Consider the following 12500-nt stretch of genomic DNA (forward strand, 5'->3'; position numbering starts at 1 on the left):
TGACCCTAACACTAACCCTAACCCTAGCGCTAACCCTAACCGTAGCCGTCACCCGAACCCTAACCCGAGCCCTAGCCCTAGCCCTAACCCTAACCCTAACCCTAACGGAGCAATTTGAAAGTGTGGCCGGCGTGAGGGGCGCCTGTGCGGGCGTGGAGAGTCAATGTGGAGTGCTTGTGAGCATGGAGTGTGTAGTAAGGGCGTGTTTCTGCCTGTGCCTTGACCCTAACCCTAACCCGAACCCTAACCCTAACCGCGGGTGCGGGGGGTTGAACAAACACCGGGGAAGCCATTAACCACCAGCGGGGAGTACATTAAGCAGTTGCCCTTAGTCTCAGGAGCAGCGGGGAACAGATTATCCAACAGCCGGGAAAACATTCACCAACTTCGGGGGAAAACATGAACGAAATATCGGGAAGACATGAACCAACGGCAGGCAAAACACTGGGGAAGCCAGGAACCAACAACGGGGAGTACACTAAGCAGCTGCCCTTAGTCTCAGGAGTAGCGGGGAAGAGATTAAGCAGCAGCCGGGAAAAGATCAGCCAACCGCGGGGGAACTCATTAACCAGTGTCGTGGGAACGCATTAACCAGTTTCGTGGGAACTCATTAACCAGTTTCGGGAAAACTTCCACCAAAGGCGGGGAAAGCATCAACCAACGGCGGGGAAGCCATTGTCCAACAGGGGGGGGGGAGCACATCAAGCAGCTGCCCTTAGTCTCAGGAGCAGCGGGGAAGAGATTAAGCAGCAGCCGGGAAAAGATCAGCCAACCGCGGGGGAACTCATTAACCAGTTTCGTGGGAACTCATTAACCAGTTTCGGGAAACCGTCCACCTAAGGCGGGGAAAACATCAAACAACGGCGGGGAAGCCATTGTCCAACAGGGGGGAGCACATTAAGCAGCTGCCCTTAGTATCAGGAGCAGCGGGGATCAGATTAAGCAACAGCCGGGAAAAGATCAGGAAACCGCGGGGGAACTCATTAACCAGTTTCGTGGGAACTCATTAACCAGTTTCGGGAAAACATCAACCAAAGGCGGGGAAAGCATCAACCAACGGCGGGGAAGCCACTGTCCAACAGTGGGGAGCACATTAAGCAGCTGCCCTTAGTCTCAGGAGCAGCGGGGATCAGATTAAGCAACAGCCTGGGAAAAGATCAACCAACCGCGGGGGAACTCATTAACCAGTTTCCTGGGAACTCATTAACCAGTTTCGTGGGAACTCATTAACCAGTTTCGGGAAAACCTCCACCAAAGGCGGGGAAAGCATGAACCAACGGCGGGGAAGCCATTGTCCAACCGGGGGGAGCACATTAAGCAGCTGCCCTTAGTATCAGGAGCAGCGGGGTACAAATGAACCAGCAGCGGGGAAAACAACTTCGTGGGAACTCATTAACCAGTTTCGTGGGAACTCATTAACCAGTTTCGGGGGAACTCATTAACCAGTTTCGGGAAAACTTCCACCAAAGGCGGGGAAAGCATCAACCAACGGCCGGGAAGCCATTGTCCAACAGTGGGGAGCACATTAAGCAGCTGCCCTTAGTATCAGGAGCAGCGGGGATCAGATTAAGCAACAGCCGGGAAAAGATCAGCCAACCGCGGGGGAACTCATTAACCAGTTTCCTGGGAACTCATTAACCAGTTTCGTGGGAACTCATTAACCAGTTTCGGGAAAACCTCCACCAAAGGCGGGGAAAGCATGAACCAACGGCGGGGAAGCCATTGTCCAACCGGGGGGAGCACATTAAGCAGCTGCCCTTAGTATCAGGAGCAGCGGGGATCAGATTAAGCAACAGCCGGGAAAAGATCAGCCAACCGCGGGGGAACTCATTAACCAGTTTCCTGGGAACTCATTAACCAGTTTCGGGAAAACTTCCACCAAAGGCGGGGAAAACATGCACCAACGGCGGGGAAGCCTTTGTCCAACAGGGGGGAGCACATTAAGCAGCTGCCCTTAGTATCAGGAGCAGCGGGGTACAAATGAACCAGCAGCGGGGAAAACAGCTTCGTGGGAACTCATTAACCAGTTTCGGGGGAACTCATTAACCAGTTTCGGGAAAACGTCCACCAAAGGCGGGGAAAACATCAACCAACGGCGGGGAAGCCATTGTCCAACGGGGGGGAGCACATTAAGCAGCTGCCCTTAGTATCAGGAGCAGCGGGGAACAGATTAAGCAACAGCCGGGAAAAGAACAGCCAACCGCGGGGGAACTCATTAACCAGTTTCGTGGGAACTCATTAACCAGTTTCGTGGGAACTCATTAACCAGTTTCGGGAAAACGTCCACCAAAGGCGGGGAAAACACCAACCAACGTCGGGGAAGCCTTTGTCCAACAGTGGGGAGCACATTAAGCAGCTGCCCTTAGTATCAGGAGCAGCGGGGATCAGATTAAGCAACAGGAGGGAAAAGATCAGCCAACCGCGGGGGAACTCATTAACCAGTTTCGTGGGAACTCATTAACCAGTTTCGGGAAAACTTCCACCAAAGGCGGGGAAAACATGCACCAACGGCGGGGAAGCCATTGTCCAACAGGGGGGAGCACATTAAGCAGCTGCCCTTAGTATCAGGAGCAGCGGGGTACAAATGAACCAGCAGCGGGGAAAACAACTTCGTGGGAACTCATTAACCAGTTTCGTGGGAACTCATTAACCAGTTTCGGGAAAACGTCCACCAAAGGCGGGGAAAGCATCAACCAACGGCGGGGAAGCCATTGTCCAACAGTGGGGAGCACATTAGGCAGCTGCCCTTAGTATCAGGAGCAGCGGGGATCAGATTAAGCAACAGCCGGGAAAAGAACAGCCAACCGCGGGGGAACTCATTAACCAGTTTCGTGGGAACTCATTAACCAGTTTCGTGGGAACTCATTAACCAGTTTCGGGAAAACGTCCACCAAAGGCGGGGAAAACATGCACCAACGGCGGGGAAGCCATTGTCCAACAGGGGGGAGCACATTAAGCAGCTGCCCTTAGTATCAGGAGCGGCGGGGATCAGATTAAGCAACAGCCGGGAAAAGATCAACCAACCGCGGGGGAACTCATTAACCAGTTTCGTGGGAACTCATTAACCAGTTTCCTGGGAACTCATTAACCAGTTTCGGGAAAAATTCAACCAGAGGCGGGGAAAGCATCAACCAACGGCGGGGAAGCCTTTGTCCAACAGGGGGGAGCACATTAAGCAGCTGCCCTTAGTATCAGGAGCAGCGGGGTACAAATGAACCAGCAGCGGGGAAAACAGCTTCGTGGGAACTCATTAACCAGTTTCGGGGGAACTCATTAACCAGTTTCGGGAAAACTTCCACCAAAGGCGGGGAAAGCATGAACCAACGGCGGGGAAGGCATTGTCCAACCGGGGGGAGCACATTAAGCAGCTGCCCTTAGTATCAGGAGCAGCGGGGATCAGATTAAGCAACAGCCGGGAAAAGATCAGCCAACCGCGGGGGAACTCATTAACCAGTTTCGGGGGAACTCATTAACCAGTTTCGGGAAAACGTCCACCAAAGGCGGGGAAAACATCAACCAACGGCGGGGAAGCCTTTGTCCAACAGGGGGGAGCACATTAAGCAGCTGCCCTTAGTATCAGGAGCAGCGGGGTACAAATGAACCAGCAGCGGGGAAAACAGCTTCGTGGGAACTCATTAACCAGTTTCGGGGGAACTCATTAACCAGTTTCGGGAAAACTTCCACCAAAGGCGGGGAAAGCATGAACCAACGGCGGGGAAGGCATTGTCCAACCGGGGGGAGCACATTAAGCAGCTGCCCTTAGTATCAGGAGCAGCGGGGATCAGATTAAGCAACAGCCGGGAAAAGATCAGCCAACCGCGGGGGAACTCATTAACCAGTTTCGTGGGAACTCATTAACCAGTTTCGGGAAAACTGCCACCAACGGCGGGGAAAACATGCACCAACGGCGGGGAAGCCATTGTCCAACAGGGGGGAGCACATTAAGCAGCTGCCCTTAGTATCAGGAGCAGCGGGGTACAAATGAACAAGCAGCGGGGAAAACAACTCCGTGGGAACTCATTAACCAGTTTCGTGGGAACTCATTAACCAGTTTCGGGAAAACGTCCACCAAAGGCGGGGAAAACATGCACCAACGGCGGGGAAGCCATTGTCCAACAGGGGGGAGCACATTAAGCAGCTGCCCTTAGTATCAGGAGCAGCGGGGTACAAATGAACCAGCAGCGGGGAAAACAACTTCGTGGGAACTCATTAACCAGTTTCGGGGGAACTCATTAACCAGTTTCGGGAAAACGTCCACCAAAGGCGGGGAAAACATCAACCAACGGCGGGGAAGCCATTGTCCAACAGGGGGGAGCACATTAAGCAGCTGCCCTAAGTATCAGGAGCAGCGGGGATCAGATTAAGCAACAGCCGGGAAAAGATCAACCAACCGCGGGGGAACTCATTAACCAGTTCCGTGGGAACTCATTAACCAGTTTCGTGGGAACTCATTAACCAGTTTCGGGAAAACGTCCACCAAAGGCGGGGAAAACATCAACCAACGGCGGGGAAGCCATTGTCCAACAGTGGGGAGCACATTAAGCAGCTGCCCTTAGTGTCAGGAGCAGCGGGGATCAGATTAAGCAACAGCCGGGAAAAGATCAGGAAACCGCGGGGGAACTCATTAACCAGTTTCGTGGGAACTCATTAACCAGTTTCGGGAAAACCTCCACCAAAGGCGGGGAAAGCATGAACCAACGGCCGGGAAGCCCTTGTCCAAAAGTGGGGAGCACATTAAGTGGCTGCCCTTAGTATCAGGAGCAGCGGGGATCAGATTAAGCAACAGCCGGGAAAAGATCAGCCAACCGCGGGGGAACTCATTAACCAGTTTCGTGGGAACTCATTAACCAGTTTCGGGAATACTTCCACCAAAGGCGGGGAAAACATGAACCAACGGCGGGGAAGCCATTGTCCAACAGTGGGGAGCACATTAAGCAGCTGCCCTTAGTATCAGGAGCAGCGGGGTACAAATGAACCAGCAGCGGGGAAAACAGCTTCGTGGGAACTCATTAACCAGTTTCGTGGGAACTCATTAACCAGTTTCGTGGGAACTCATTAACCAGTTTCGGGAAAACATCCACCAAAGGCGGGGAAAGCATCAACCAACGGCGGGGAAGCCATTGTCCAGCAGTGGGGAGCACATTAAGCAGCTGCCCTTAGTATCAGGAGCAGCGGGGTACAAATGAACAAGCAGCGGGGAAAACAACTCCGTGGGAACTCATTAACCAGTTTCCTGGGAACTCATTAACCAGTTTCGGGAAACCTTCCACCAAAGGCGGGGAAAACATGCACCAACGGCGGGGAAGCCATTGTCCAACAGGGGGGAGTACATTAAGCAGCTGCCCTTAGTATCAGGAGCAGCGGGGATCAGATTAAGCAACAGCCGGGAAAAGATCAGCCAACCGCGGGGGAACTCATTAACCAGTTTCGTGGGAACTCATTAACCAGTTTCGGGAAAACATCAACCAGAGGCGGGGAAAACATGCACCAACGGCGGGGAAGCCATTGTCCAACAGGGGGGAGTACATTAAGCAGCTGCCCTTAGTATCAGGAGCAGCGGGGTACAAATGAACCAGCAGCGGGGAAAACAACTCCGTGGGAACTCATTAACCAGTTTCGTGGGAACTCATTAACCAGTTTCGGGAAACCTTCCACCAAAGGCGGGGAAAACATGCACCAACGGCGGGGAAACCATTGTCCAACAGGGGGGAGCACATTAAGCAGCTGCCCTTAGTATCAGGAGCAGCGGGGTACAAATGAACCAGCAGCGGGGACAACAACTCCGTGGGAACTCATTAACCAGTTTCGTGGGAACTCATTAACCAGTTTCGGGAAACCTTCCACCAAAGGCGGGGAAAACATGCACCAACGGCGGGGAAGCCATTGTCCAACAGGGGGGAGCACATTAAGCAGCTGCCCTTAGTATCAGGAGCAGCGGGGATCAGATTTAGCAGCAGCCGGGAAAAGATCAGGAAACCGCGGGGGAACTCATTAACCAGTTTCGTGGGAACTCATTAACCAGTTTCGGGAAAACATCAACCAGAGGCGGGGAAAGCATCAACCAACGGCGGGGAAGCCTTTGTCCAACAGGGGGGAGCACATTAAGCAGCTGCCCTTAGTATCAGGAGCAGCGGTGCACAAATGAACCAGCAGCGGGGAAAACAGCTTCGTGGGAACTCATTAACCAGTTTCGGGGGAACTCATTAACCAGTTTCGGGAAATCTTCCACCAGAGGCGGGGAAAGCATCAACCAACGGCGGGGAAGCCTTTGTCCAACAGGGGGGAGCACATTAAGCAGCTGCCCTTAGTCTCAGGAGCAGCGGGGAACAGATTAAGCAACAGCCGGGAAAAGATCAGCCAACCGCGGGGGAACTCATTAACCAGTTTCGTGGGAACTCATTAACCAGTTTCGTGGGAACTCATTAACCAGTTTCGGGAAAACGTCCACCAAAGGCGGGGAAAGCATCAGCCAACGGCGGGGAAGCCATTGTCCAACAGTGGGGAGCACATTAAGCAGCTGCCCTTAGTATCAGGAGCAGCGGGGATCAGATTAAGCAACAGCCGGGAAAAGATCAGCCAACCGCGGGGGAACTCATTAACCAGTTTCCTGGGAACTCATTAACCAGTTTCGGGAAATCCTCCACCAAAGGCGGGGAAAGCATCGACCAACGGCCGGGAAGCCTTTGTCCAACAGTGGGGAGCACATTAAGCAGCTGCCCTTAGTCTCAGGAGCAGCGGGGTACAAATGAACCAGCAGCGGGGAAAACAACTTCGTGGGAACTCATTAACCAGTTTCGTGGGAACTCATTAACCAGTTTCGGGAAAACATCCACCAGAGGCGGGGAAAGCATCAACCAACGGCGGGGAAGCCATTGTCCAACAGGGGGCAGTACATTAAGCAGCTGCCCTAAGTATCAGGAGCAGCGGGGATCAGATTAAGCAACAGCCGGGAAAAGATCAGCCAACCGCGGGGGAACTCATTAACCAGTTTCGTGGGAACTCATTAACCAGTTTCGGGGGAACTCATTAACCAGTTTCGGGAAACCTTCCACCAAAGGCGGGGAAAACATCAACCAGCGGCGGGGAAGCCATTGTCCAACAGGCGGGAGCACATTAAGCAGCTGCCCTTAGTATCAGGAGCAGCGGGGTACAAATGAACCAGCAGCGGGGAAAACAGCTTCGTGGGAACTCATTAACCAGTTTCGGGGGAACTCATTAACCAGTTTCGGGAAAACATCAACCAGAGGCGGGGAAAGCATCAACCAACGGCGGGGAAGCCTTCGTCCAACAGGGGGGAGCACATTAAGCAGCTGCCCTTAGTATCAGGAGCAGCGGGGTGCAAATGAACCAGCAGCGGGGAAAACAACTTCGTGGGAACTCATTAACCAGTTTCGTGGGAACTCATTAACCAGTTTCGTGGGAACTCATTAACCAGTTTCGGGAAAACGTCCACCAAAGGCGGGGAAAGCATCAACCAACGGCGGGGAAGCCATTGTCCAACAGACGGGAGCACATTAAGCAGCTGCCCTTAGTATCAGGAGCAGCGGGGATCAGAGTAAGCAACAGCCGGGAAAAGATCAGCCAACCGCGGGGGAACTCATTAACCAGTTTCGTGGGAACTCATTAACCAGTTTCGGGAAAACTTCCACCAAAGGCGGGGAAAACATGCACCAACGGCGGGGAAGCCATTGTCCAACAGGGGGGAGCACATTAAGCAGCTGCCCTTAGTATCAGGAGCAGCGGGGTACAAATGAACCAGCAGCGGGGAAAAAAACTTCGTGGGAACTCATTAACCAGTTTCGTGGGAACTCATTAACCAGTTTCGGGAAAACTTCCACCAAAGGCGGGGAAAACATGCACCAACGGCGGGGAAGCCATTGTCCAACAGGGGGGAGCACATTAAGCAGCTGCCCTTAGTATCAGGAGCAGCGGGGTACAAATGAACCAGCAGCGGGGAAAACAACTTCGTGGGAACTCATTAACCAGTTTCGTGGGAACTCATTAACCAGTTTCGGGAAAACGTCCACCAAAGGCGGGGAAAGCATCAACCAACGGCGGGGAAGCCATTGTCCAACAGGGGGAAGTACATTAAGCAGCTGCCCTTAGTATCAGGAGCAGCGGGGTACAAATGAACCAGCAGCGGGGAAAGCAACTTCGTGGGAACTCATTAACCAGTTTCGTGGGAACTCATTAACCAGTTTCGGGAAAACATCAACCAGAGGCGGGGAAAGCATCAACCAACGGCGGGGAAGCCATTGTCCTACAGTGGGGAGCACATTAAGCAGCTGCCCTTAGTATCAGGAGCCGCGGGGATCAGATTAAGCAACAGCCGGGAAAAGATCAGCCAACCGCGGGGGAACTCATTAACCAGTTTCGTGGGAACTCATTAACCAGTTTCTGGGGAACTCATTAACCAGTTTCGGGAAATCCTCCACCAAAGGCGGGGAAAGCATCGACCAACGGCCGGGAAGCCTTTGTCCAACAGTGGGGAGCACATTAAGCAGCTGCCCTTAGTCTCAGGAGCAGCGGGGTACAAATGAACCAGCAGCGGGGAAAACAACTTCGTGGGAACTCATTAACCAGTTTCGTGGGAACTCATTAACCAGTTTCGGGAAAACATCCACCAGAGGCGGGTAAAGCATCAACCAACGGCGGGGAAGCCATTGTCCAACAGGGGGCAGTACATTAAGCAGCTGCCCTAAGTATCAGGAGCAGCGGGGATCAGATTAAGCAACAGCCGGGAAAAGATCAACCAACCGCGGGGGAACTCATTAACCAGTTTCGTGGGAACTCATTAACCAGTTTCGGGGGAACTCATTAACCAGTTTCGGGAAAACATCAACCAGAGGCGGGGAAAGCATCAACCAACGGCGGGGAAGCCTTCGTCCAACAGGGGGGAGCACATTAAGCAGCTGCCCTTAGTATCAGGAGCAGCGGGGTGCAAATGAACCAGCAGCGGGGAAAACAACTTCGTGGGAACTCATTAACCAGTTTCGTGGGAACTCATTAACCAGTTTCGGGAAAACATCCACCAGAGGCGGGTAAAGCATCAACCAACGGCGGGGAAGCCATTGTCCAACAGGGGGCAGTACATTAAGCAGCTGCCCTTAGTATCAGGAGCTGCGGGGATCAGACTAAGCAACAGCCGGGAAAACATTAACCAACTTCGGGGGAACTCATTAACCAATTATTTGATGACCGGTAGGCGGCGCTCTATCGGCTTCGGCGACCGGCGGGTGGCGGTTCGGGGTCGTGGCGACCCGGGGCGAGGCGGCCCGGCCGTTGAAATCGCGAAAAAACGCGTTTTTAAAAAGAACCGTCGGTCCCCATCGGGATGGATTTGACCCCCTCATGCCGCCGTCGGGACCTCTTCGGCGGCATGACTACCGGAGGTGTTCCCGCCGAGGTGGACACTTGCATTTTCTGGCACGGTGGGTTGGCGGGGTACCTGCAGAATAGCAGGAAGGCGATGGCAATGACATGTGGCAACTCATTAACCAGTTTTGACTTTGCTGCATTGAAGGCGGAAAATCGAAACAGGGCCCCGCTCGAGCCCCCAGGTCTGCCGGGACCGCACCGGGCCGCCGCCCCGACGGCCGTTCGGCCAGAATGGGCTAGTATTTCTCCGGATTTTTGGCCGTTTTTCCGACTTTTTCGGACGTCGGAAAAGCGGCGGCCTGGCCACCGGCCGCGGCCGGGGGTGCCTTCCCCTCGAGCGAGGGCCCGGAATTCACCCGTTTGCAGCCCCGGAGGAGCTCCGCCGGCGGCCGGAATGGTTGAGACCATCGGCCGCGCTGAACGGAGCTCGGGTAACTCATTAACCAAACTGGACTTGGCCCCTGGCGCAGGAGGGGGGGTCCAGGTGAGGGCTGGCAGGCCGTGGCCACCCGGCAGCAGTGATGCACCCGCGATGGCGGTAGTCCTTCCGATTCGGAGGCTCCCTGGCCCCGCAGAGCAAAAATGGGAGCCGCACGGAGCTCTATGAAGTCAGATCCGGTCGGTGGTGGCGGGGCAGGGTGCACGGTTTCCCGCAGAGCTCGGCGGATCCGTCCCGCCGAGGTGGCCACTCGCATTTTCTGGCAGGGGAGTCCCGAGGCTGGTTAACCAGTTACCCCCGGAAGTGGGGATGGAGTTGAGATTGAACCGTTTTGCGGGGCCTCCGGGCCCCTTCCCCGGTAGGACTACCGGGGCACACCCCGCCGAGGTGGCCACTTGCATTTTCTGGCACGGGGGGTTGGCGGGGTACCTGCAGAATAGCAGGAAGGCGATGGCAATGACATGTGGCAACTCATTAACCAGTTTTGAGTTTGCTGCATTGAAGGAGGAAAATCGAAGCAGGGCCCCGCTCGAGCCCCCAGGTCTGCCGGGACCGCACCGGGCCCGCCGCCCCGACGGCCGTTCGGCCAGATTGGGCTAGTATTTCCCCGGATTTTCGGCCGTTTTTCCGACTTTTTCGGCCGTCGGAAAAGCGGCGGCCTGGGCACCGGCCGCGGCCGGGGGTGCCTTCCCCTCGAGCGAGGGCCCGGACCTCACCCGGTTGCAGCCCCGGGTGGGGCTCCGCCGGCGGCCGGAATGGTTGAGACCATCGGCCGCGCTGAACGGAGGTCTGGTAAATCATTAACCAAACTGGACTTAGTCTCTGGCAAGAGAGATGGTCCAGCCGACGGGCACGACCGAGGGCCCGGACCTCACCCGGCTGCAGCCCCGGGTGGGGCTCCGCCGGCGGCCGGAATGGTTGAGACCATCGGCCGCGCTGAACGGAGGTCTGGTAAATCATTAACCAAACTGGACTTAGTCTCTGGCAAGAGAGATGGTCCAGCCGACGGGCACGACCGAGGGCCCGGACCTCACCCGGCTGCAGCCCCGGGTGGGGCTCCGCCGGCGGCCGGAATGGTTGAGACCATCGGCCGCGCTGAACGGAGGTCTGGTAAATCATTAACCAAACTGGACTTAGTCTCTGGCAAGAGAGATGGTCCAGCCGACGGGCACGACCGAGGGCCCGGACCTCACCCGGTTGCAGCCCCGGGTGGAGCTCCGCCGGCGGCCGGAATGGTTGAGACCATCGGCCGCGCTGAACGGAGGTCTGGTAAATCATTAACCAAACTGGACTTAGTCTCTGGCAAGAGAGATGGTCCAGCCGACGGGCACGACCGAGGGCCCCGGACCTCACCCGGTTGCAGCCCCGGGTGGAGCTCCGCCGGCGGCCGGAATGGTTGAGACCATCGGCCGCGCTGAACGGAGCTCTGGTAAATCATTAACCAAACTGGACTTAGTCTCTGGCAAGAGAGATGGTCCAGCCGACGGGCACGACCGAGGGCCCCGGACCTCACCCGGTTGCAGCCCCGGGTGGAGCTCCGCCGGCGGCCGGAATGGTTGAGACCATCGGCCGCGCTGAACGGAGCTCTGGTAAATCATTAACCAAACTGGACTTAGTCTCTGGCAAGAGAGATGGTCCAGCCGACGGGCACGACCGAGGGCCCCGGACCTCACCCGGTTGCAGCCCCGGGTGGAGCTCCGCCGGCGGCCGGAATGGTTGAGACCATCGGCCGCGCTGAACGGAGCTCTGGTAAATCATTAACCAAACTGGACTTAGTCTCTGGCAAGAGAGATGGTCCAGCCGACGGGCACGACCGAGGGCCCCGGACCTCACCCGGTTGCAGCCCCGGGTGGAGCTCCGCCGGCGGCAGGAATGGTTGAGACCATCGGCCGCGCTGAACGGAGCTCTGGTAAATCATTAACCAAACTGGACTTAGTCTCTGGCAAGAGAGATGGTCCAGACGACGGGCACGGTGGCAGAGTTAGCCGAACTTGACTTAGCCTCTGGCCGCAGAGAGGGTCCATCAAACGGGGCACGGTGGGAGATTAAGCCGCACTAGGCTCAGGCTCTGGCCACGGGAGGGTGGCCCAGGTGTGAGCCGGCAGTAAATGGTGAACCAGTGAAAAGCCAGCACCCGAGGGTGCGGTTGTGCTGCCGACTTGGAGGCTCCCTGTGCCCGCAGAGCAAAAATGTGAGCACAGACGGAAGTCTATGAAGTCAGATCCGGTCGGCGGTCGCCAGGCTCGGTGCATGGTTTCCCGCAGAGGTTGGTGGATCCGTCCCGCCGAGGTGGGCACCTGCATTTTCTGGCACAAGTGTCCGGAGGCTGGTTAATGAGTTGCCGCCGGTAGCCCGCATGGAGTTGCGATTGACCCGTTTTGCGGGCCCCCCAGGCCTCATTCTCGGTAGGACTACCGGGCCGCACCCCGCCGAGGTGGACACCTGCATTTTCTGGCAGGGGGGGTTGGCGGGGTGCCCGGGGATTTTCGGGAACTCGTTTTTCAGAACATTTTTTGGCTAGCGGTGTCAGTTTGAAAGTACCCAGGAAAGTGCTACTTCACAAAAGGGGACTTTTTCCAAATATATAACCTCTTGAAGAGCACCTCAGTGTCGGAGGGGGCAGACACTTTACTTCATTTATGGCTAATTCCTCGGGTACGTTCTGGAAAACGGACAGAGTTGC

Source organism: Mustelus asterias, unplaced genomic scaffold (genome assembly GCF_964213995.1).
Source record: "Mustelus asterias unplaced genomic scaffold, sMusAst1.hap1.1 HAP1_SCAFFOLD_1282, whole genome shotgun sequence".
In the NCBI taxonomy this organism is placed as follows: domain Eukaryota; kingdom Metazoa; phylum Chordata; class Chondrichthyes; order Carcharhiniformes; family Triakidae; genus Mustelus; species Mustelus asterias.